The sequence below is a fragment of the Mauremys reevesii genome, linkage group 3 (genome assembly GCF_016161935.1).
Source record: "Mauremys reevesii isolate NIE-2019 linkage group 3, ASM1616193v1, whole genome shotgun sequence".
Lineage (NCBI taxonomy): Eukaryota > Metazoa > Chordata > Testudines > Geoemydidae > Mauremys > Mauremys reevesii.
In genome coordinates, this window is record NC_052625.1 from 116,470,870 (window position 1) to 116,497,144 (window position 26,275).

General features: G+C 40.8%; 1 protein-coding gene and 1 long non-coding RNA gene across 7 annotated transcripts in view; one reads left to right on the plus strand and one right to left on the minus strand.

Moving 5' to 3' along the window:
* NKAIN2 (sodium/potassium transporting ATPase interacting 2) overlaps positions 1-26,275 on the minus strand; it is a 746,352-nt gene that overhangs the window by 52,379 nt on the left and 667,698 nt on the right. The window lies entirely within an intron of this gene.
* Positions 20,846-25,881, plus strand: LOC120402230. 3 transcript variants are annotated; one of them, XR_005597070.1, is made up of 4 exons: positions 20,846-20,975; positions 23,866-23,968; positions 24,926-24,998; positions 25,586-25,881. It is a non-coding gene; the product is annotated as an uncharacterized LOC120402230 (long non-coding RNA). The 3 variants fall into 3 exon arrangements; XR_005597072.1 differs by having other exon boundaries at positions 25,729-25,881; XR_005597071.1 differs by lacking the exon at positions 24,926-24,998.

Consider the following 26,275-nt stretch of genomic DNA (forward strand, 5'->3'; position numbering starts at 1 on the left):
GTATGAAAAACATCTCAACACTGAAATAGCCTGAAAAGCCAAACCGTCAGAAAGCACATCCTTGTTAGGGTTTTCATTGTGCTGAATACAATTTTGTTCTAAAAAGAGAATTTAATGAGGGTTGGTCTGTGGTCACATATCATAATAGCTGATCTGTCATCACACTGCTGTACATTTGGAAAAGCTGTATCCTTCACACAGTAATGGACTGTGCTGTAGAGACAAGAAGGCATAAAAAAGCCAGTCCCTCTAAAAGAGGATTTTTCCCCACATTACCAAGAACCTTTCCTTACCCAGACTAAAAGTGGAATGAGTCTGCAGATGCACCTTCAGGAAGATCTTTGAGAGATGTTCAGCCCCTTTAACTGATGATAGAACTAAGGTGTTGTAGGATATTTTACCCAGGTGCAGTCTGGCTTATTTTAGGTGGGAATTTTTTTCTTTTATAGCTAGGGGACCACTCCCGCAAAGGCTTGCTGTTGCTTTTGCAATGAAAGCTATGCATTTTCAAACGTAGGTGCCTATTTCGGTGCCTGGAAAGTCTGGGTGCTCACCTGTTGCTTGTGGAAACCTTCCATTATTGTGTCCAAGGGCATCATTTCATCCAATGGCTCCACTTCTCATGCTTTAACTGTGCATGATTTGCAGACACAACTCAGGTACCCACAGCTGAGTTTGAGCTTGAGTGTCAGCATGGAGTACTAGTTACTGTGGCGCGTTTAAACCTACCAGGCAGTGAACACAACATAAAGCCAGTGGAGACATGAAACTTAGTGTGGTTCTATTTGGGTCAGGCATGAATATATAGTAATATACAGATGGTGGGTGCCATGGCTAATATGGACCTAGTGTTAATACTGAACTCTTTTATATAGACAAGTGTTCTTTCTTGGTGTTACAGTCTTTGTTACCCATGTGCGTGGTTGTAATGAAAACCAAATCTTTGTTACCCTAGAATTTAATTTGCTCTGCATTGTTCTACCCACTTTTCTTGCCTCCTGAATTGTGAAGGTGAATGATGCCTGTCCAGATTCTCTTTTGTTTCTTCCTCGTTGCAACAACAGAAGCAAGGACAGAGGGAGGGAGGAGAAGATGGGGTAGAGTGCACATTTTAATTGCCAGTTCGACAGTCCATTATCACTATTGTTGGGGTCTAACTAGAGGCATCATTTACAGAGCGGATGTGGGCATTTGCTCTCTCCCAGACTTACAGCTATGTTTGATGCAACACATCCATTTTAATACTAAATAATGAATTTATTCAATTAAATTTTTGCATACTGTGACAACCTTCGCTTATATCTCATTTCTCTAGAGTCCTGGGGACAACAGAATTATTCTTCAGTAAAACACTTGCAGTATAATGTAGGGAACCAGATCTGAACTTTGGAGTCTTAGCATTCCCAGATTAGCCACTGACATTGATGTGAGATTGGGGTGTGAAAGGACTGTGGGATCTGGTGCTCATTCTCAGATGTTGGGTACCATGCTGAGCTGTCACAGTTTAATGTGTATCAATATTTGTCGAAAAATTGAGCCATCATATGTGAAAAATGGGGCAGTTTCCTTCAGCGAGGAACAGGTTGTGAAGCTGGTAGAACAGCTATGGTGGTTAAAGTCTTCTACTCACTCAGACTACAGCTGTGCACCATCTTCCCTCCCCCAGACTGACCTCTGATTCTTTTTGCTGGTTCCTGTGAGTGGAAGTTACTTTAATTTTGCAGAGCCAGTGAATGTTGGCAGTAGTGTAATATAATGAGCTATTACATGCATTTCACCCAATGCATAACTTATACCACCACTGTCTATGTTACTGCAGAGTTTGACCAGAGACTTGCAGGGGAGTTACATCAACATACACCACAGCTGAATTTCATCCTGTGTTTGGAAATAAGGAAATACAAGAGAGCTCTCTTTGTCTTCAGCCCATATAAAAATATATCAGGTTTGGAACTAGAGAAAAAGAAAAATACAGACGAGAAAGAAAATCGTAATGTATGTCTTCTATAATAAAACACACAGGATACAAGGAATGTAATATGGGAGGGGGAAAGGACAAGAGAAGAGCTTGAGGGAAAACCATTGTCTTATCCTTCCCGCACTTTCTTTTCATTTATTTTTGTAAGGGACATAATATGCCTTAGGTGTCTATAATATAAAGAGTTGGGAGTTGACATGAAGTGGACAGAGGCAAAAACTTTCAAAATTAGTATTTTAAAACTCTGCAGGAAGGTGCTTGAGGCAAATACAGCTACTCTCCACAGAACATCATATAACCACCCAGTTAGACATTTCTTTTAGAAATTAAGCATGCAAGAAATCTGAAGGCTGAACATCTGCCTGGGCTGCACCCATGGTTAGAGAACTCTCTTACCATCTAGTAGTATACAATGCATGAGACTTGCATTAAAAAGATAGGAAATTGTATACATTTTAAGAGCAGTAAATTTTATACATTTTGCCTCTGATGAAGTAGAGGTGGAGGAGATATACTGCCTGGGGAGGTGGAGGAGATATACTGCCTGAACAGCAGAGTCTGGAAGCCTTACAGCTTAGTAAGGTAAAATACCTTCAAGGAGCTGTGTAGTGCATGAGCTATAGCAGACACTCTCTCAGGACATCACTTTAAACCTTCCAACTACCAGGGAGTGGCATACACTATATAGTATATCAGGTATTGTCAGAGGGTCTAATTCTGTAAATCCTTGCCCACTTTCAAAGTAGTACTTACCTCACATGGGTCATCCCACTGAAATTAACGGGACTTCTGAATGTGACTACAACTCAATGTGAGTAATAGCTGCACATCTGGGCCCAGAGTCAGTCACATATAATAGCCGAATGTGTGTGTCTCTCACCACTGACTACATTTCAACCTTTGTCTAGGGCAGTGGTCAGCAACCTTTCAGAAGTGGTGTGCTGAGTCTTCATTTATTCACTCTGATTTAAGGTTTTGTGTGCCAGTAATACATTTTAACATTTTTAGAAGGTCTCTTTCTATAAGTCTATAATATATAACTGAACTATTGTTGTATGTAAAGTAAATAAGGTTTTTAAAATATTTAAGAAGCTTCATTTAAAATTAAATTAAAATGCAGAGCCCCCCGGACTGGTGGCCAGGACCCAGGCAGTGTGAATGCCACTGAAAATCAGCTTGCGAGCCGCCTTTGGCACGCGTGCCATAGGTTGCCTACCCCTGGTCTAGGGTCTCTTTGGGGATTTATCCCTTTTCTTATGTGTAATGTAATTTTCAAAAGTTCTTATTCAACTATGTGAAGCTAATGTGTACACAATGTGTTGCAGCTGGGGCACTGTACTGGCCAGCAGGACTTGGCACATCTTTGCCCTTTTCTTTGGGATCATTGGATTTAGTGCATAGACTGAATACTGGTTACACTTGTCTCACATGCTGTTACACTATTAGTGGTTTTTACTGCCTATAAATTCCTTCAGTTCTATAGGGAACTAGCTTTAACTCAGCACACACTAATCTACATTTGCCCTGACTGCCAAGATCTCTAATGATTTACATTAGAGCTACTTAAAACGTTGCCTCTCAAGCAGAGGAATCACAGAAGCTCTTTGGGGCAGGGACTATCTTTTTGTTCTGTGTTAATACAGCAGAGCCCCCCACATCTCCCATTCTCTGCCTATCAGACTGGGGAGGAAAGCTCCTGGCTTCTTCCCTGCAGTGGGGCTAGGGGCTTCGGCCCTTCAGGGAGGGGGATCTCGGGGCTTTAGCCCTGTGGGGGAAGGGGAGGAGGGGAGAGATTGGGGCAGAAACCCCACCCCCCAGCAGGTGTCACCCCACACTCGGCAGGTTGTGTGTGTCTTGAGGCTCTCAAATTTCTGAAGATTGTATGTGGCTTGGAGGGTCAGTAAGTTTGGCCATCCCTGCAATATATAATATTATGCTAACTAACATTTCTTCTACCACCTGTAGCTGCAGTACAATTCAGTCTTCAGATCTGACTTGCTTTTTAACTCACAATGTGCTCTACAATACAAGCTGTTTAAATCATCTTCGCTTTCTTTAGAAAATATTTCTGCCAGACATCCCCTCCCATTAATCTCTCCCACAGCTCCTCAGTTTATATATACAGAGAAAAAGCCACCCTCTTTCAGACTGTGGCAGCAGAGTTAGGACATTGCTTAGGTTGTTTATTCTCTCTTGTACAGCGCTACTTTCTGCTCCAACAAACTGTTGGGGCTCTTCATAGTACTGACATAGCACCTTTTCAAAGTGAATAAAGTCAACTGAATATATTTTAACTATTTCATTCATATAGCCCCCTTGTGGGGCAGGTAAATAAGCATTTTCGCTGTTTTACGCATGTGGAGACAGAAGTTCAGAGGTCCAGTGATTTGGCCAAGCTCACAAAGCAACTCAGATAACAGATAGAAACAGCATTAGAACAAAGGTCAAAAATTTCCTATTAAAGCTGGTTTTTGGCTGAAAAATTGGGTTTTTAACTAAACTGTTTTTTTGCTAAAGGTATCTGCTTCCTACAGAAATTTTTGTTTTTTCAGTGCAAAAGCAAACACCCCCAAACCAAAAAGGTTCCAGATGAAAACTGAAAAAAATCCATTTGGAAATGCAGCCATAGAGCCATCTGTGAGTAGTAATTTGAATACTTCATGCCCCCATTCTCCTCTATGGGTCATGTTCCGCAGGTGTACTACATCTCCCATGATACATCACACACAGGGATTGTCATGATGAACCATGGTTGCTTAACAAGGATGACCATAGTGGATCATGGGAAATGTAGACCAGAGAGGGAGGTTGGCCCATAGAGAAGAATGGGATCATGAGGCACCGAAACTACAACTCCCATGAGACACCGTGGCAGCATATCTAGATCAAAATTTTGAGTTTGCAGCTGAATTTTTCAATTTTCAGTTGAAAATTTTTGGTTTCCAATTTTTCACCAAAAAGTTGCAATTTACTGTGGAAAAAAATCCCCACTTTCTGATCACTCTAATAACCCAGGTCTCCTGTTTCCTAAGTCCATATCTTACTGAGTAATGAACAAGTCCCTGCCTGACTCATTTGCAAATCAGAAAAAAATACTGTCATTATTTCAAACAATTCTCTGATCAAATCGAAGAGCCAGCAAAACAATTCAGAGAAGAAAAATGTATGAAAAAAATCATGAATCCTAGACTGTGTCTCATTTTTCCCTTGAGAACCCTACACTACAGGGGTCAGCGAGAAACCAGTCAGCAGTAGCCACTCCCTGAGAGCCTCCACAGCTTGTGCAGCCTGTTCCATGCAGCATGTAATTTTTGGAAGCCACATATGCATAGTTTTGCTGGATGCTGCTGCAGTATTAACCCTTATTCTTCCTGTTTGGATTTCCTTCCATAAGTCTGGGTACTGGAGGTGATCACTAACGTAGTGTTAGTGGTCTGCATCCAAATGTTTGTAGAAAGTTAACTGTCTTTCCCACATACATCCTCAAGCCAACAAAAAGAGAAGGCCAATAAATCAAGTTCTAACTTCAACTCAACCAAGAAGGTGATAGTGTGGCTCTCTCGGTGAATCATTATCTCCTTTTTAAAGATGGAGAGGCTGAGATACAATAAAGTGAACTTGCTGGGAGGGCACTGAGGTCTATCAAAGTAGCCTTAGGACTGAAATTTAAGAGGACTAGGTTATAATCCTGGGTCAGAGACTGAGCTGCAGTGTAACCTCAGGTACAGGTGATGAATGAGCCCCTCTTCTCCATCAGCAAAACTGGAAGTCAGTACCACCTGGCCCCCAGTCCTGTCGTGCTTGCTCCATTTAGACCTTGTAGAGTCAGAGTTCTGTTTGCAAAACATTGGAGCATCCTTGAAATATTTTAGATTAGTCATTTCATTACTTATCTGAGGATACCTCTACACTGCAAAAAAAAAAAAAATCAAAAACCCATGGCAGTGTGTTGCAGTGCCCTCGTCAACTGACTGGGGCTCATGCTTCAGGGCCAAAACTAGCAGTGTAGATGTTTGGGCTTGGGCTGGGGCCTGGACTCTGAAACCTGGCAAGGGGGAAGGGGCTCAAAGGTCGGCTCCAGTCCAAGCTCAAATGTCTGCACTGCTGTTTTTAGCCCCATAGTGTGAGCCAGAGTCAGTTGACCTGGGCTCTGAGACTCACTGCCATCGGTCTTTTTTTTGCAGTGCAGACATACCTTGAGTGACTATGCTCATGTTCACATCATATCTATCATTAGCCCAGACAGAAAAGAATTTTCCATTGTGGAAGTGGAGATCCAAATATTCAAATGCTCTTTCTTATCCCACTTTTGGCATTCATGTGTTCATCATGGGCTGGCTTTCACTAGATTACATACAAGACTCCAAGTCACATAATACATTCAGATAAAGGTCATCTGGTATCCCATGATCTCCCTAACCTCTGGAATTCACAAGGAGATTTTCCAGCAGAAACCAAGCTTTTTCTCCAGACTATCAGAGCTCTCTGAGCATCTCCTTTTGGAAAACCTTTCTTCTTCACAGATTCTGATAATATTTCCAGATAAATCTTTTATACCAACACAGATTTCTTTTCTTCACTTATATGCTTATTTTTAAACTATGCTGCTGTCATGCACTAGAATGAAAACATTTAAAAAAATGCTTGAGTACTTTTTTAAAACACCCACACAGTAGTCTGTGCATGTGAGTTTTGATTTTCACCTTCTGTTAAAGCTTTGTTAGCTTTTCTGGCTGTCTTATATGTTTTGGGTTCTTTCTCCTTTTGCGCTAAGCTGTTCTTTGATAAGGTTCAGCTGGGGAAAGCCAACCCTCCCAGGACCCAATCAGCTTTTTACATCAATTAAGCTAATTGACAGAAAGCTTAACACATTTCTTAATTATGACTGCAAATGCTTTCTTGGAAGAAACCCCAAAGCATAGGAAAAAAAAATCTTTCCTAATAAAATAATTAAGAAAAAGTCTTCAAAGGTAAAACTCTGGGAAAGAAAGTTTAGTGATGGGCAACTACCACTTCAAGGCCTAAATCTACGTTGGGCCAGAATGACTGTAATGCAGCAATACTCAACATGTGTCTTGTAGTAAAATGGAAAATAATTAAAGGGTGGTGAAGAAGTTGAGTTACAAACACAACTAACAAGAATACAATTGCCCTTCAGGAGTGGAAAACTTTTGCTAATGTAGACAATGAACTGCAAAACAAGCATCTGCTGTCTTGAAAGTCCTTCCATTTCTATATACTTCTTTATAGACATATTACATGGATCATTGTTTTCCAAATAGGTTTAATTCCTTTGGTACACTGAGTCTCAGGTCAAGGTTGTACAGCACTGGGCAACAAGTCAGAACTAATACACACTGGCTTTTTGTCAGGTACTAGATTGGAAGGTCTGACATGATTTATACTGCATTCATATTGGTGGTATTAATCACTAAGACTGTATTTGCAAAACACCCTCATATTTCCATAAAGCACTGAGTAACATCAGAAGCAGTTTATAAATTTAATATAATATTGCATATTAAAATACAATTCTCCAGCTTCCATTTTGGAGTCAAATCAGTTACATTATCAGAAACGATAATGAAAATGACACGTCAGATTTTTCGATACCTGCCCTTGCTTGTTCTTCTGATTTCTTCGCTTGTTACTTTACCACTGTTTCCCTGTGCTTTGTGCTATGTGAAGACAATAGAAAATGGCAATTCAATATTTTTCACAATACCTGTAGGCGTGAAATATTTTCGGAGCAGTTTTTCCTGGTAGGTTTGAACATCTGGCCACCCTACTTGATAATCACACTAGCAGAGTTGGGATTTTTTTTTAAGTGTATAAGACACATAAAGAACAAACAGCAGTTTAGTGAGTTGAGCCCTTAGGGAGTAATGTTTAAAGCAGTGCAGGGCAGTTTTATACATAAATTCCTTGGACATATTTCCCATGTAGTACATTTAAACCCAACATTCTAGTGCTAAACACAGCTCTATCAGAGCTGGAATAAGTGTTGAACTACAGTAGTACCTTGAAATATGTGGCCCACATTCTAGCTGCTCGTGTGTGAGAACACAATGGAAGGAGAAGGCACAGGAAGCTCATTCTTCTCTCTAATCCTGTTTGCTGAACACTGAGGATGATGAAGTGCACCCCGGTAAGTCCAACATGGTGGTGGCTATTTCAGGCCAGAGTACAGTCATATAATTGGTTCCTGCATGATATCTAATTAAGAACATGCTTCACTATGCAAAATCTGGTGAATAACAACATATTGGTTCTGCAAGTCAAGGACTTCCATTGACTTCAACTGGCTTTAGATCAAGCCTAGATACCTTACTTTGTTTTTTCATCCCACTTCTCTTCATTTTCTAGAATTGGAATCAGGTCCTTACCAACCAAATAAATACTCAACGTTGCATACAACGGAAAGGTAACATTCTTCTTGACCCTGCTACATCATATGATATTCTTTCCACAGTGTTACACATAAGCAGGCTTCAACTCCCTTCTTAGAATGCACTTCTTCCAAAAGATCTATAAATTTAGTCCTTCGCTCTCTGTCTCTTTTCTACACCAATGCTAAATAATGCTAAAATATCCCAAACAAACCCAATGAAGAGAACAAAGGAATATACCATTCAGTAACACAATTTTTTGTCACATCCCAGCCTCTCCCTGGGTAGATTTTTAAAGTCCTTGGGGGCAAGGACCAAGTCTTATTACCTATCTGTAAAGAATCTAGACCTCTGCTGTTTCTATGCATATAATAATAATAATAAATAATAATAATAAACAGCCATGATAATACAAGTTCATGTTTCCTTTTCATGGGGTACAAAAATAATTTCTGTGTTTGCAAAATAGTTCTTAAGAGGAAATTGCCCCAAAACTTAATTGCTTCACTGATCGTTATAATTAGTTGGAGCATTTGATTAGGACACAGAAAACAGAACTGGTTGTTTTAATGGTTTTATAGACTAACTGAATTACTCCATCTCTTAAATATATTGTCCTCCAATAGAGATATACATTATATATGTATGGCAATAAATAATCTTAGATTTTCATCCAGGCCTGATTAAAATTTCTAATGTTGGAACACTGCCAAATCTGTTTGCTGTTAGGGAATATTTTGCAGTATATTGAACTGGATAAATGCATCTTTTTCTTTCTCCTATAGTATTAGGGATCCTGAGGACAATTACATCTCAGACAATTTAACCTGGAATCATTCAGATATGCTTCATCAGTTGTGAATTGGTTGGGGGCTCACATCAATGTTCAGGCCTTTGGCATTTTTCATTCATGTTGAAAACTTAGTTAATTGGGAGAGATACTCATCCTTTATCAGAAGGAGCAAAAGGCCTACTGTAGCCTTGAAGGATATTGAACCTAATTGAACTTTACTATCTTACAGTTGCTTCTCAGGAAAGATTTCAACTTCATGCTTTTTGACGGATCACATCTAGGCAGTTCTGAGATTAAAGACATAACATGAGATTGGCTGTCAGGCTCAACATTCCACTGTACTCACAAATGTATTCCCCTGTAACTTTTGTAAACCTAGGCGAGAGATCAATGATGCTTCAGCTTTATATTAGACCTATTATTGCTCTGAAATTATTTCAGGTAGTTCAGTGCTAAATAATCTCATGTCCCTCCATAAATGGATGATGTGGTTGCACAGGCACTGACTTTTATTTTTCCCCCAGGGTACTCCACCCCTGCTCCACCCTGAGGCCCTGCCCCTACTTTGCCCTTTCCCCAAGCCCCCGCCCTCACTCTGCCTTCTTCTCACTCCCATTCCGTCCCCTCCCCAAGGCCCCATCCATGCTCCAGCCCCTACCCCAAGGCCCCGCCCTCACTCTGTCTCTTCTCACTCCCACTGTGCCAGCTCCCCCAAAGCCACGCTTTTGCTCTGCTTCTTCCTGCTCCTGCTCCACCCCCCTCCCTCAGGCCCCTGTCCACCCTTTGCTTGCTGCTCTCCACTCTCCCCCAAGCCTCTCCCTCAGCTGCCGATCAACTGTTTGGAAGTGCCACCGATTAGGTGATTTGGGGTGCCGCTGAACAGCTATGGCTGGTGGGTGCTGAGCACCCACTATTTTTTCCCATGCTACTCCCGGAGCACCCACGGAATTGGCGCTCATGTCTGGTTATTCCTTTTAGTAGTGGTGAAGCTGCAAGTCATGTGGAAATTAAGATATTCTGGCAAGTACCATCTTAATCTTTCCCCTATTATCCTGTTATTAAATATTGAGCTCCTTGGGGCAAGGAAAGCATGTAGCCCATTGGTTGTGCTACCAAAACTAACTTAGTAAATAGTAATATTAATTACTACCAATGAGTGTGAATGTATATCAATAGTTGCATGATATTTGTGTATTTAGACTTTTATTTGGTAAAATTACCCTAGTTCTGATCAGTTTAAGAAACAAAATACATCACATAAAGTTGTTCCTCAACTATAGTGTTTGAATTTTTACAGCCAATATTGTTTGTGATTCAGTTAGCATTAGTTTCCCTATAATGTTTCAACATCATGGAGACATTTTAATGTTATCCCTCTTGTTTGACCAAAACAAAAAATAATTTCTCCCAATTCTCAATAACTTATGTCTTACCAAACCATTGGAAAAAATCCTCCATCTCTTTATCAGTGTATCAGTAATAGAATACTCATAGTTTCCTAAATCCTGTTAACTTCTTCTTTTTAAGAAAAATTTATAGTTAACTTGAACAGAGAAAAAAATGGAAGTATGTCCAAAGTCTGTGCAAAAAGATGAACCAAGTTCATACAGAAGACCTATACAGCATATCTTTGTTTTGACAGCCTATGCCCTTCTGTCACTGGCAACTGTAATGTCTCATCCTATTTTCATCTATTGTAAACCAGCTACCATTGATTTATGTGTTGATGTGATTATATGATTTGCTTCCTTGCTTGACAGATGTTCACAATCTGTTGTCCAGGATTATTACTTCCTCTGCATTTCTCCTAGAGAGAGGAATTGCATTATATTTAGACCTCTTCACTTGAAATTATAAAATTAATAATTTTATTGATATGATTCATATTCATATATGCCTTAGGTTTTGTAGTTCTAACACATAAGGAGAAGAGAAGAGAAGAGAAGAGAAGAGAAGAGATATTTATGTGGCAAATAAAGACTTTAGAAAAAATTATGAGAGATAGAAACCAGAACTGAATGCATGTTAAATAAAGTGAACAAAATAGTGGGGACCACATTATGAGTTACAGATGCACTGGACTTAAAAGTACAAAAGCTACAAACAATTATGTTAGAAATATGTGTAATTATTCTTCAGTTTGCTCTTGAGTTTTCTTTAGGATTAATGGAAACCAAAATAAGGCCCAGGAATATGAGGATTTGGGAATTCTGGATGATAAAGTAACGACACACCTATTTTCAGGGACTATCACACCAGAAAAGTTGGACTTTCATGTTAAAAACCCTATTCATATTGAAAGTGAGAAAAATTAGTACAGCCACTAGTCCAGGTTAAATTTCCTTGGAGTTGCTTAAACAGCACAAAGGGAATGTAAAGGGATAGCTCAGGGCGCCCCTTTGGTAGAAGAATTCCCCTGGTTTTATATCACCTACTCCCTTGTGAATATTCCAACTTGTAACATGGGCCAACTAAACTGAGAAGTAGTGCAACTGTCAAAGTTCCAGACTATATTTCATGATTTATGTTAGAAACATGACAAGAGCCTCTTCCAAAAAAGGACATCTTGTTTGAAGATCAAAGGTAGATCTGGACAAATTTTTTATATGAAATGTCTTCAGTGTTTTGGTCAAAAAAAAACCCTAATCAAATTTTTGAAAAAAACCAAAATATTTTGTTTCAACATTTTCAAAATTATATATTTTGAATTTGTTGGATTGAAGTGACTTTTTGTTTAAAGTTTCCTTTAATTTTGTTAAAAATAATAAAAAATATTTAAAATGGAAAAAATCAAAACAAAACATATTGATTTTGTAAAAATAAAGAGTTTTGTTCAATCCAATTTTTTCAACTTTTGTGCCAGAAGTTTCAAAAACATTTGTTGTTTGTTTGATCGAAAACATTTTTATTTTTATTTTTCAGAATTGCCAATGAACAAAAAAAATCCATTATTTGCCTGCTAATAATCAGAAGGTACTTTCCCTTTTTGACCTCAGCCTGGTTACAAAGACAAAGCGATTTCATTTGCTGAAACAGTATTTTTCAGTTTTGCATGCACTAAACTAAGAATACAATAGAAAAAACATTATTTTTGGGGAGACCAGGATTCTAATAGGAAACCCAAACAATATCTACTTGATTTAGTAGCTCAATGACTTGAAAGGTCAGAGCACTTGGAAGTGACTAAGAAACTTTGGATTGCTTTCTCTTTATTATCTGGTATGAAATGAACCAGTGAAACTGTCTATTGCTACTTATCTGGTGGAAGCCATTTGTTGCAGTTTTCTTTGCAATAAAAAAAAGATATAAAACACTAGTTTTCTTTAATGTCACTGAAAGCTGGCTTATTTACAAAGCTCATTAGCCACCATCCACCTCCTTGGGCAGATGCTAGCAATAGAAGAATCTCCCTGGTTATTTATTTCTGCTCTGAATAAAAGTACTGTCACAAAAAGTATATTTTGAATTTTTGGGGAGTGAATTTATTGTTCATCAAAGTTACAAATTTGCGAGGGCTGGAAAAATCTGTTTATGCTAAGGATAGGCACCAGTAGCAGAAACTTCCTTACACTGCACTGTGCCCAACATGGCTTATAAAGACCACCTTTAGGTGTCCCCAAGCCCATTCAGTCTTTGAAGAGATGGCCTACTAAGGTACCAGTTAGTGTCAGTTCTTGTGGTGGCTTGGAGATATGGACACATGACCACTGGACATTAGACTGAGACTAACAAAGGCATTCCATATATGTCATTGAACAGCCATCAGATGATAGCTTTCCGTCAGCAAGCAGGCTAGACTGAATGATTTGAAAGACTGTATATTCCTACCACCATGAGCTGGTGGTAAAACTATTTAGGCTCCAATCTTGCCATCGGATCTGTGTGAACACCCACGTGGAGCTGCTTTAATGTCAAGGTGTCTGTTTGCACAACCTGATTGAAGGACTGGGGCAGGGCCGGCGCTTCCATTAGGCGACCCTAGGTGGTCGTCTAGGGCGCCAGGATTCGGGGGGGCGGCATTTTGCGCTCCCCACGGGATATCTGAAGATTTGCAGGGCTCTGTTAATAAAGGCCCCAGTCCAGGAGCGGCGCCAGAGTTTCTGGCGCCCTAGGCAGAATTCGGGGGGCGGCATTTTGTGCGCTTCCCACGGGGCGCACAGGAGCTTCCGGTTCCGCTCCCGTCGCGCCGCCGAAGACAGACCTTCTGCTGACATGCCGCGGAAAACAGCGGCATTTCGGTGGAGGGTCCTTCTTCGGTGGCGTGATGGGAGTGGAACCGGAAGTTCCCGAGCGCCCTGTGGGGAGCACACAAAATGCCGCCCTCCCGAATTCTGCCTAGGGCGCCAGAAACTCAGGCACCGCTCCTGGACTGGGGCCTTTATTAACAGAGCCCTGCAAATCTTCAGATATCGGCTTTATATCCATGGACCATGTCTGAGGATCCCAGATGGATATGGATCCAAATTTTATATGTAAAGCCACGCAAATCTACTGATATCTGCTTTATATCCGAGGATCAAATTTGTGGATTGTGGATTGGATGTGGATAAAAATTTTGTATCCATGCAGGGCTCTATTTATTAATGTCATTTTACAATTGTTCCCCTTTACAGAAAACTAACAGTTTGCTAAGGTGGCAATCATATACTTGCCTTGCATTAGCTTTTGCTGAATTTTGCAGAAGACATATCCAAGTAGAAGTATGCCTACTGTGCTGCTGAATGTACCAGATTTGTCTTAACATTGTTTTGAGTCCAATGGAGAGTTAGTGAACAGTAATAACACATGGGTGTGGGAGGAGCAGCAGCAAATCAGTTCATTACCGTTATGTTGAAGTTCTGCTCTCTGCACCCTCACCCCACCCCTGGATTTAGATATGGAAAAATATGCTGGTGGTAATTTCTGCAAGTGATAATTACTTTTCTGGTTAAAGGCAGCATGATCTTGTTCTTCCCTCATCTGTTAATTGGTTATTTTCTGCATTGTAATATATATAATGAGGATGTTAAGCAGTGCAGTGTTCCCTGAAAAATATATAACAGCATTCTGATCTGTTTTCCGACTCAATCCTAAATTGTAGTACTCTGCCAGTGTTTCCTTTGATAGTCTTATATATTCAGATGTTTATAACTTAACATGAAAAAAAAATTCTGTATGCTGAATTACAAGGTAAGATGCCAGCACTGGGGTGATTTTTATTTTCAACAAATGTTAAAAATGACAAACTAACAAACAAATGTTATATCTATTTTAAGACACTTTGTAAAATAAAGTTTTTAGGCTCCTTGTTAATGAGGTGGACCAGACCCAATGACGATTTATAATAAACTTGTATCCTGTCCACAATTCTACATTAGGATCTGATCTTCTAGCTATCACCTCTTGATACAGATTGCTTTTATCTTGACTTCTCTTTTTCACATGTGAAATGTTTGGGACAAGAAATGCATTTACAGGATAGTTTATATATAGGGCTGTCAAGCGATTAAAAAATTAATCACAATTAATCACGCAATTAAAAAATGTATCATGATGAATCACGATTAATTGCACTGTTAAACAATAATACAGTACCATTTATTTAAATATTTTTGACGTTTTCTATGTTTTCAAATATATTGATTTCAATTACAACACAGAATACACAGGGTACAGTGCTCACTTTATATTTATTTTTGATTAGAAGCACTTGCACTGTAAAAAACCAAAAGAAATAGTATTTTTCATTTCACCTAATACAAATATTGTAATGCAATTGCTATCATGAAAGTTGAACTTAGTAATGTACAAAAAACTGCATTAAAAAATAAAACAAAGTAAAATTTTAGAGCCTGCAAGTCCACTCAGTCCTACTTCTTGTTCAGACAATCGCTTGGACAAACAAGTTTGGTTACATTTGCAGGAGATAATGCTGCCCGCTTCTTGTTTACAATGTCACCTGAAAGTGAGAACAGGCATTCACATGGAACTGTTGTAACTGGTATTGCAAGATATTTACGTGCCGGATGCGCTAAATATTCATATGTCCCTTCACGCTTGAACCACCATTCCAGGGGACATGCGTCCATGCTGATGATGGATTCTGCTCGATAACAATCCAAAGCAGTGCAGACAGATGCATGTTCATTTTCATTATCTGAGTCAGATACCATCAGCAGAAGATTGATTTTTTTTTGGTGGTTTGGGATCTGTAGTTTCTGCATTAGAGTATTGCTCCTTTAAGACATCTGAAAGCATTCTCCACGTGTCATCCCGCTCAGATTTTGGAAGACACTTAGATTCTTAAACCTTGGGTTGAGTGCTGTATCTATCCTTAGAAATCTCACTTTGGTACCTTCTTTGCATTTTGTCAAATTTGCTGTGAAAGTGTTCTTAAAGCAAACTTGTGCTAAGCCATCATCCGAGACTGCTATAACATGAAATATATGGCAGAATGCGGGTAAAACAGAGCAGGGGACATACAATTCTCCCCCGAGGAGTTCAGTCACAAATTTAATTAATGCATTATATTTTTAACAAGCGTCATCAGCATGGAAGCATGTCCTCTGGAATGGTGGCCGAAGCATGAAGGGGCATATGAATGTTTAGCATATCTGGCACAAAAATACCGTGCAATGCTGGCTACAAAAGTGCCATGCAAACGCCTGTTCTCACTTTCTGGTGACATTGTAAATAAGATGAGGGCAGCGTTATCTCCTGTAAATGTAAACAAATTTGTTTATCTTAGTGATTGGCTGAACACGAAGTAGGACTGAGTGGACTTGTAAGCTCTGAAGTTTTACATTGTTTTGTTTTTGAGTGCAGTTGTGTAACAAAAAAAATCTACATTTGTAAATTGCACTTTCACAACAAAGAGATTGCACTACAGTACTTGTATGAGGTGAATTGAAAAATACTATTTCATTTATTTATCATTTTTACAGTATGAGTATTTGTATTAAAAATAATATACACTTTGATTTCAATTACAGCATAGTATACAATATATGTGAAAATGTAGAAAAACATACAAAATATTTAATAAATGTCAATTGGCATTCTATTGTTAAACAGTGTGATTAAAATAGCGATTATGCGCGATAAATTTTTAAAATTATGATTAATTTTTTGAGTTAATTGCGTGAGTTAACCATGATTAATCAACAGCCCTATTTATATATCATCTCTGCATTTCCCTGAAAGCCTTTTGGGGGGGGGGTGCACCAGTGTTGCATGTGCTTTGGCCTCAGGTCTCACAAAGCACCTGAGGTACAAATTTAAAGTGGATTTTCTTTAAAACTCATAGAGACTAACCCCTCATTGGATCTACTCAAGGAGTAGGGGACTACTCACGGTGAGTAAGAGAACAGAATCAGTCACAGAGAGATTTAAAAATCATAAAAACACTTCCCAAATCTGAAAAATGCAGTTAATACAAGATCAACTATTGTGTGTTATGTGTCTCATTAAAAAACAAGAACTACAAAAAAAAGCAGTAAAACATCCCAGTTGTAAATCAAAAAAGTGGTACCATCCACCACATGTATTCAAACTGTTAAAAACCTCAAACAAAAAGGCTCATTTTGAATCTGTAATTTAATTTATATATCATAACAAATACAAAACTAGGAAAGCTTTGAACAAGGCTATGAACACAAGTGGATGTTGTGATGCCATTTTAAATGAGGTGAACGATACACTTGTGCTTTATTATAACACTGCCAGAATCCCCTGATGTATTTACAAGCTCGTAATTCAGATTATTTACCTATCATTTAAGTCTCTCTGTAATCCATGCTGTCATCTATTGTTACTTATTTTGTCACTGTGATACCCTGGGCATTTGATCAGTGGTTTGGCATCTTTAACTCAATTAAGTATACTTGACAAACTGTGTGATGCTCTCACTTTCACAGGATTATTTTGACCTGTGACAAGATGACACATCATTGTCTCTTGCCTGCTATCCTAGATTGGATGATACTGGATGACAGAAGAGACTATCATATCATTGGTTGATGTGTGCGTATAACTGTAACTGAGAATGCATCATGCTATTAAACCCCAACAATTGCTTTACTGCTGTTATAAATGTCAGCTCCAACCTATGATAAAAATGTTTTCACAGTTGGGCTCCTATTCACACTTTCTTGGACATTAAGACCTGTCTAGCAAGCTGGGGATTTTGAAATTTGTGTGGAATTGAAAGTCTGAATTCCCTGGGAATGAGTCTCACTTAGCCTGTTTGACCCTGCTATCCCAATTTAGACAAGCTATATAATGGTTGGGCTCAGTCTTAGTCCTTCCTTATGACAGTAGTTTCATTTACTCCCATGAGTAAGAACTGCAGAATCAGGCATTATGTTTGCAGCCTTATGTTACTTGAATAGAGGCTATATGCAGGACTGACTTGCATAACTCAGTCATTATGAATACACGTTCTTGAGAAATTAACTTGTTTTAAGTGTCACATAATTATTATTAGTGTTCTAGTTCTTCTTCCCAAGTCAGTGTAGTCATCTTAAAGGACCTTTTGCTTACAGGATCAGTCCTGCACTGTGTTTACAATTCCTATGTACACAAGAATTTACCTATTCAACAAGAAAGCCAGCCTGCAACTTCTCTGACTAGAATGGCTTAGTGAGTCTTTAAGAATATTGTCATACAACTGAAAGAGGTAAAATGATGCCTGTATATCATGGTATGGCTACAAGAGTTTCCCAGTCCTTTAGTAAGAGACAGAAACTTGCAATTGGCAGCTGTACTAATGAGATGTACACCACAGCCTTTATAAGAAAGCAAGGGCCAGCTCCTTTGCTGTTAATGGTACTACATACTATCGCTCTACAATACTAAACTGAACTTTTCATCAGCCAAAACAATGTTATGGGAGCCACAATCAACAGGAGTCATTAAATCTTCAACTGAACTGCAAATATTTTTCAAACAACAACTACTACTAACAATGATGTGGAGCTGGTAAAAGGCATCCCAGGGCTAGAGAGACCATTTGTGCTTCAACTATTAGAAGACCCCACATGTACAAAAATCCATTTTTCCTGCACAGTCACCAAGTTTCCTTAGCACGGCCACTTGACAAGAGAGGAAATAAATAAATCCTCCTGGTTAGCAAGGCACTGTTTCCAAGGAAGGATGTCACCAAAACTCAGGGCCTGATTTTCAGCAGGAGTTGTGGGTGCTTAGAACTCCTGAAACCAGACCTTCTTGTTCTGGTGGTCTCAGGTTCCCAGTGGATTGTAATTACAAAACTACATCTCAAAAACCACCATTACAATTGGCACTATAATTGGTAATCTTATTGGCAGTATCAGTAGAGATGCTAAAGGGACATGGTGACTAAATAGCTGGTTAATCCTAAAGGAGGTCCTGCTAGTCTAGGGTTGAGGTACATCGATAGGGCAATGTGGAAGCACTGCCGCTGACCTTACTATTGTAACCCCTTTGGGGTTTAGAGAGCATGGCCCCTTATATCTTTATTTTGAGGGGAGAAATACTGATTGTTCCAAAAGGAGGAAGTGCTTTTTGGTGGAAGGGGGAGCAGAGATGGAAAGGGACGAGCAAGAGGGTGTGTGTCTGGAGCTCCAGACAGAAGGGCTGCAGCAAACAGGCCCTCACAGAGTGAAGCAGAACAAAAACCTGCCTGAAGCCTGGGAGGGACAGAGCGGACGATTGGGGACACCTCAGGACAGGAGCCAGGAGGAGCCCTGTGCCAGGGAGGAATCGCCTGATGAGGACAGATTGGAGCTGGACCTAGTATTACTCTTGCCCAAAGCTTCATGGGGCTGTGAGTACTAGGGTTTGTGACTTTGCATTGGGAATAAGGGGGAAGGCTGTAGCTAGTTAAGAGGGGAGGTTGTCGCTCTGTGTGGCTTTGCAGAGAGCGGCAGAAGAGGGCACCATAGGGTTTGTTGGGGAAAGTTCACTGGTGCCGAAGATGAGCAGGAGCACCCAGACTTACTGCCAAATTGGAACTTTGCTCAGGACTCCTGAACTCTGTGTGCAGATACATTGCTCTGATTTATACCGGGAACTGGCTCAGCAACCAGACAGCCTAGGATTCTGCGTGTGTGTGTGTTCGTGCACACATAAGATACCTTTTGCTTTTCCTTTTTTAACTCAGCACCATTTGAGCACTCCTGAGAATCAACTGATGGTCTGGCCCTTTCTTTTTCCCTTACTCTTTGTCATTTCCCTTTGTCTTTGTTTTTCTTTTAGATCAGAAATTGTGAAAAGAGGTATCTTGTAAATAACTTTCTACCATCCTGATTGGAATCCCAGCTTCTTATCCTGCCGCCAGCAGCAGCCAATACTCAATACCTTAAGAGGTATACAAATAATGCCCTTCTGTATATAGAAAGAAAATTCATTCTTGACCCCCTGTGGTGATCATCTTATGCCCTGAAGCATGAAACTTGCTTACTCCTATTTTAGCATGCAAAACTATGTATGTTATTGGTCAGAAAATTAACAAGACATTTTAAAATCCAGTTATGGTATTTGCCGCTATGACCTCCTGCCACAGTGGAACATATCAGTGAGTGGAATCACATTAAACTAAAACAAAAGGAAGGCGCTCTTCTTGGCTGACTCTAATGGTGAGAGTTCACGGTCCAGCAATTCCCACCAGTGCAATACGAAACTTCATCACAAAGAGGTTTATCCCATTTCAAAGCTACAGATGAAAAGTAATTGAGTTCATGTGCTGCAGTGATGCAAATCAAAAGCCATAACATTTGTATTAATTGCTGAAAGCAGACAGTGCTTGGCAGTAGAAAAGAGGGTGGAAGTACAATAAATCTTCAAGTCCAAATCTGGAAATGTGCCAGTTCTCTGAAAGTAAGAGTCTGATCAGACACACTGTTAAAAGTGTAATTCCATTTAAAAAATTTAGACTGAGATGTATATTTTAGATCTTTTAAAAAAATTCTTGTTATTTTCTGAATCTTGTTAATTGAAGCTCCGACACGAAGTACTGTTTCAGATGCCCTCATATGCATGGAGAATTAAATTGGTTTTCATACAGCCAATGCCTTCACTCTCTTGCAGACTGGCATTTAAAGATACAATTATCACCATCTTTCTTAGGCTTTCACTGTCAATGAACTGGAAAAATATAAATAGATCTATTTAAGTCTGTTCCTTCTATAGTGGGCTATGTGAAATCAATAGTACCAGGAACACTAATTATTCTGAAAGATTTTGAAATAGTTATTAAATAAACAAAGGAATTAAAATGTAATCTTTCTTTTAAATTGCTTAATGGAAAAAGAGGAATACAGAATTATAATATGTTTCAATATGGTAGCATCCAGTGAATCAAAAGAGACCACTATCTTAATTATAAAATATATATTCAGTATATAGAGAGAAAGATACATACACACACATAATTAACAGTACATTGATTTGCTATTGTGCTCCTTCCTTCAATGTAGTGAAATACACTTACTTAACACAGTCAAGGGACACTATATTAATTTTCAGTTACTTTGTCCCAGGTCCATCATGATTATTATAATTTAAATAGAATAGTCAAAGAACAGGACAGCACATATGCCCGAGAAGACCAGCTATTATTATTACTGATATAATTTTTATTATGATATCATCCTATGACCACAGTGAGGATTAGGGCCCCATTGTGCAGGGTACTGCACAAGGCAGATAATGATACAGCATCTGACCCAGGGATCTGGCAGGTTGGGGGAAGGGACAGGGCCGGCTTTAAGCCGATTCCCCGGAATCGGGCCCCGAGCCTAAGGGAGCCCCGCTCCGGGGGTCTTCGCAGGGGCGGCTCCAGGCCCCAGCATACCAAGTGCATGCTTGGGGTGGCAATCCGTGAGGGGCGCTCTGCCGGCGCCGCGAGGGCGGCAGGCAGACTGCCTCCGGCGGCTTGCCTGCGGAGGGTCCGCTGGTCCCATGGCTTCGGTGGACCTCCCGCAGGCGTGCCTGTGGAGGGTCCGCTGGTCCCGCAGCTTCGGAGGACCTCCCGCAGGCACGCCGAAGCTGCGGGACCAGCGGACACTACCGTGCTTGGGGCGGCAAAATCCCTAGAGCCGCCCCCGAGTCTTTGGTGGCATTTCGGTGGTGGGGGGGTCTGCTCCGGGGGTCTTCGGTAGCATTTTGGTGGTGGGGGGTCCTATGGTGCCGAGGAAAATCCGGAGCGGATGCTCCGCCACTGAGTATTCTAATTGAGCCCCGCGGGTCATAAAGCTGGCCCTGGGAAGGGATATAACATGCAATCTAATGAATATGGTAATGGTTGGCCCAGTTTTGTTAGTTACAAGCTGTGGTGTTGTTTTTTTTGCTGTTTTTAATTGGCTAAAGAGGAGGGGAGAATTGACAGGAATATGGGGGTTAACCACATTAAGGAAGTAAGAAAAGAAGGAAGGGGAAGAGGGATGATCACTTATCTAGCCACAGTTAGCAGGGTCGTTTGAGTAGGCTTCACAGAACAGATGAGTCTTAAGGAGGGAGTCAAAATGGATACAATTATCTATAGTACCAAACACTGAGGCCTTGTCTACACCAGAGGGGGTTTGCCAGTATAGATATACTGGTAGGGCAACACCAGCAAATGCCCCTCGTGGAGGCACAGCTTCTAGAGTTCTTTTCCTGGTATAGCTCATACCAGTTCCCCAAATGACATAAACTTAGGGTGACCAGACATCCCGATAAAATCGGGACCATCGCGATATTTGGGTGGTTGTCCCGTGTCCCGACCGGATGGCAGCACTCTTTTTTTTGTTGTTGTTGCCCCGCCGGTGGATATCCTCCCAATGTTTCCCGATATTTTCTTCATCTCATCTGGTCACCCTACATAAACTACACAGTCTAAAGGACTTTTCTCCTAGTAGAACTGTGCCTGCACTCTGGCTTTTGCTGGCACTGCTCTGTCACTCAGGTAGGGTGACCACCTGATCTGAACTAGGTGGGACAGTCCTGAAATGGAAAGTTCAAGTCCCGGTCCCTGGCTCATGATGCCAGGACAGCATTTGTCCCGATTCCATGTGGTGCTTCTCTGCGGTTGCCTGAGGCTCAGGGGTGGCATCAGCCCATTCCTGGTGGGGAGGGCTGAGGTGGCCCATAGCCCTCTCTTGCTTCATGGCCCCGCCCCCTGCTTCTCCTCTCCCCTGAGGCCCCGCCCCCTGACCCAGTCAGAAGCCAGAGCCAGGCCCTGGCAAGAGCCACGGGCTCTGGCAAGAGCTGCCCAGGGAGCCCGGACTGCTGTGGGGAGCCTCAGACCCTCCACCTTCCCTGGGCAGCATACCCCAGGATGCGGGGACATGGGTTGGGGACTGCTCTCAGGCACCCTGACTTCCCACCCACGGTAGGTGGAGGGTCCAGGGCTCCCCACAGTGGCCCGGGCTCCCTGGGCAGCTCTTGCCAGAGCCCATCTCTGGCTTCCAGGCTTGCCGGGGCCAGGGCCTCAGGGGGAAGAGGAGGGGCAAGGGTGGGGCCATGGAGAGGGGTGGGACTCTTGCACGTGCCCCACTTTTGCCTTTTGAAAAGGTGGTCATCCTACATTCAGGGGTAAGGAAACATCACATAGCCATGCTGGAGCGTAGACCAGGTATCACAGTAGAGGAAGCAAAGCCAATGCATTGTAATAGAGCTTTCAGTCCTGTGCTGCACCATGATTACTTATTTAGGGACTGCTCCAATTGGTATTGCAGTCAGTGGGATTCTTTTTACCAACTCCAATATGATCTACTGTTAATCAGGCCACTCGGGCTGGATCTTGCAAGGTGCTGAGCACTGCTCTGAGGATTTGAGCACCATTGTGGGATGCCGAGCACCCCTCAGCAGCCACTGACTTCAGTAGTGCTCAGCACTTTGCAGGATCTGTGGGAACAAAAACAGTTAAAAAGCAGTCATATTTGGTTCTCTTACGCCAACAACACGTTAAAAAGTAAATTCCTACCAGTTTGCTGTTGTGTTTGTTCGTATGAGCTGGTGGATACTATGCAAGAGATGGAGAAAGGGGAAAAAAAGCATAATTTGGGATGAATCTAAACTGTTTAATGTTTTCAGCTGAACTGGGGATTTGTAATGTTAATGAAAGTCAGAGGCTGACACCATTAAGAGCTCAGGCCCAGATCTTCAAAGGTATTTAGGTGTCTAACTCCCATTGAGGATCTGGTTCTAAAAGTATGATAGGCATATACTGCAGAAGCTTCTTTCACACAACTCTCCTGAGGGGGATTTGCAAACTGGGCCACACAAGAAACTAGGCTGAGATTAATAAAATTTACTGGGCCAAATTAATCACTGGTGTAACGCCTCTGGAATCAATGGAATTATACCAGAGATTAACTGGGTCTATTAACTTCAATTTATAATCTGAGCCAGATTAAAAGCCATGTGGAGATTTATTAATGAAATGGCACGCCAAGCAACCCCTTTGAAAAGGTTCCATAGACATATACATAATTGAACAGTATGAGTTTTAAGATCCTTGTGTTCCATTTGTGTTTGCAAGAAAAGCTAACCTTCTCTTTGATTCCATTCAGGGCATGACACACATCTATTATTTGCTTACCAGGCTTTTGGAATCATATCTGACACAAAGCCTAGAAATCTGAGAGAAGCAACAATTCAAACATATCACGCCTTTAAACAGCCAACCTTCCAACATATTTAAATCATTCTAACAGACGATTTATATAGTCTCAGCCTAATTTACTTTTGTTATCTTGTTGTAGCTTAATTTGAATGGCTTTCTAGCCCTGGCAAGAAAGAAGAGGAAGACTGACTGGATGTCAGAACACATCAACGCAGATACTAACTTGTCAAATGTTAGATCAGGTAAGATCTCCCTGATGAGTCCACTACATCAAGATAAGAGAGAGAGAGAGAGAGAGAGAGAGAGAGAGAGAGAGAGAAGCACTCACTCTGGTGTTTTTATAGAGCTGCAGCTAAGATTTTCTTTTTTCTGTCGCTTTCTATGAAGGCATCTGACATATGGTTCTGGTGCTGCTCAATTACACATTTCTCTTCCACCTCACTTAGCATTTTTCATTTACTTGTCATTTCCAATCTTCTAACTGGAATTACACTTTATTCAGCCTTCCTCATAGCCTTGTGTTATTAATTTTTATCTTGGAAGGAAAAAAGCATTTATTCTATTATTTGTAAAGAGAACAAGTTTAATCAGTAAGAAACCTGAATGAGCATGATGTATAAGAGTTTTCTGTTCCTAATGGGCTGATTGGCCACCTGCATAGTCCGTACCAAGCACTGAAAATTTACTTAAGACTATGTCATTTGATTAACTTGTAAAGCCTGAGAGTAACTAGCAAATTCAATTATACATTCAAATTATGTTACTGAATTGGTCTAATTTTTAAAAGTGATGAATGAAGTGCATAAAAAGAAATTGATAGTAGATGTCTAAAGAATGATTCATTAAAACTTGATGTACACATGCATATCTTCCTTTGCCACGTGACTTGTGTGGGACGGCAGGACACACTGAATGCGAGTGTCCCAGAGTGTGCATCAGGAATCCATGTTCGCATACTGTTGTTTTGGCAGATTTTAATGTGTTGTTTACTTAAAGTTACTTTAAGCCACTTGGGTTTTGGTGGCAGAAGGTATTAGATATCTGAGCATATGTTACTGATATTACAGTAAATAATAATTGTACTTAGCCCTGGTGTGGTACAGTGCCTTTCACTGGAAGATCTCAAAGCTGTTTGTAGACAATTAATTTTCACAATACTCCTGTGAGATAGGTAAGTGATATTATATAATCTTTTACAGATGGGCATAAACTGGTTAAGTGACTCATCCAAGATCATATAGTCAGAAGCAAAGTCAGGAACAGAGACCAAGGGTGAGATCCTCATCCCTACATTGGCCCTTTACACTGGATTAAAGGGCCAGCTAGAGCAGCATAAAATGGCTCTAAAATCCCTCAAGCAAGCTGGGGTAGGGTTCCCTGATGCAGGCACTGCAGAAGGCAGCCATAAGGCTGCTTTCCAAGGACCCCCTTGCAAGCCCATGGGTATTCTGGCCATACCTGTAGTTGTACGGGTGTACCCAAGGTGGGGCTACCACCTGCTATGTTGCAGTAATTCTGGGAGTGCTGTGGCCCATATGGCAAACCCTGGGAGGCTGCCATAATTTACTTCTACAGCTGTCTAAGTTATATTGAGGGCTACTTCAGTCCCTGGTGCAGCCCAGGTAGGATACAAAGGCAGCTTAAAGCTTTTGTAAAAGGAACCTCTCAGTGCACAAGAAACACACTTTATGTACAGTACTGCAGCCTGGGAACATACTGCTTTATTCAACAACAGAGAAGGCACACTAACTAAACCAGAAATAAGAGAGGGTTGGAGCATGGCCCCAACCCATAATACTCTAAGTAATCCAGTTATCTCCTTGATGACCATTTTATTACATCCCTCTCCTTCTCCTAAGATGTAGTCTTCAAGATAACCAGAGGCTGCCTCCAGGGGTAGAGACCCATTTCCCCCAGTCTCCTGATCCAGCAGTTCTATAGATATTCCCACCTTAGGCATTCCTGGCAAAACGGAACCCTCTCCTGGCCTTGGCTCCTGCAGATGGTCATCATCCAAGGAGAAAGGCGCTGCTGCTGGTACATCACTCCACAAGCCGACATGATTCTGATGTCATCTTGTGACTCGACCATCACTTAAACAGACTTTAAAAGACAAGGGTGGAGATTGCTCTAGGATTGTGCATGGAATACACATTGGCTGGTGAGTACTGAAACTTTTAGGATACACTAAATCCCTCGGGCCTCTGTCTTAAGCATAATGTTCTTGGCTCTGTTTTTTAAAAGCTTGTTTCGGTAACACATTACGACTCTGTGCTGGGATAGATTAAGTCCAAATGTGTCCCTCACCTTCCTTCCTGTCAACAGCTGGGTTGGGGTCACGCACATTGTAGTTTAAAGAGTGCTTCTGTATTTCAAAATAAATTGAGACAACTTCTTTTCCAAGCTCCAATTAATCATCATCTTCATCCTCTCTTCAGAAATCCTCACAGCATTCTCTGCTAAGCCATTAAAAAGTTGATGATAGGAGAAAATTTGAATAAATTTAATCCTATTTTTTTCTCAGAAATACTTTAAACTGGATGCTTGTA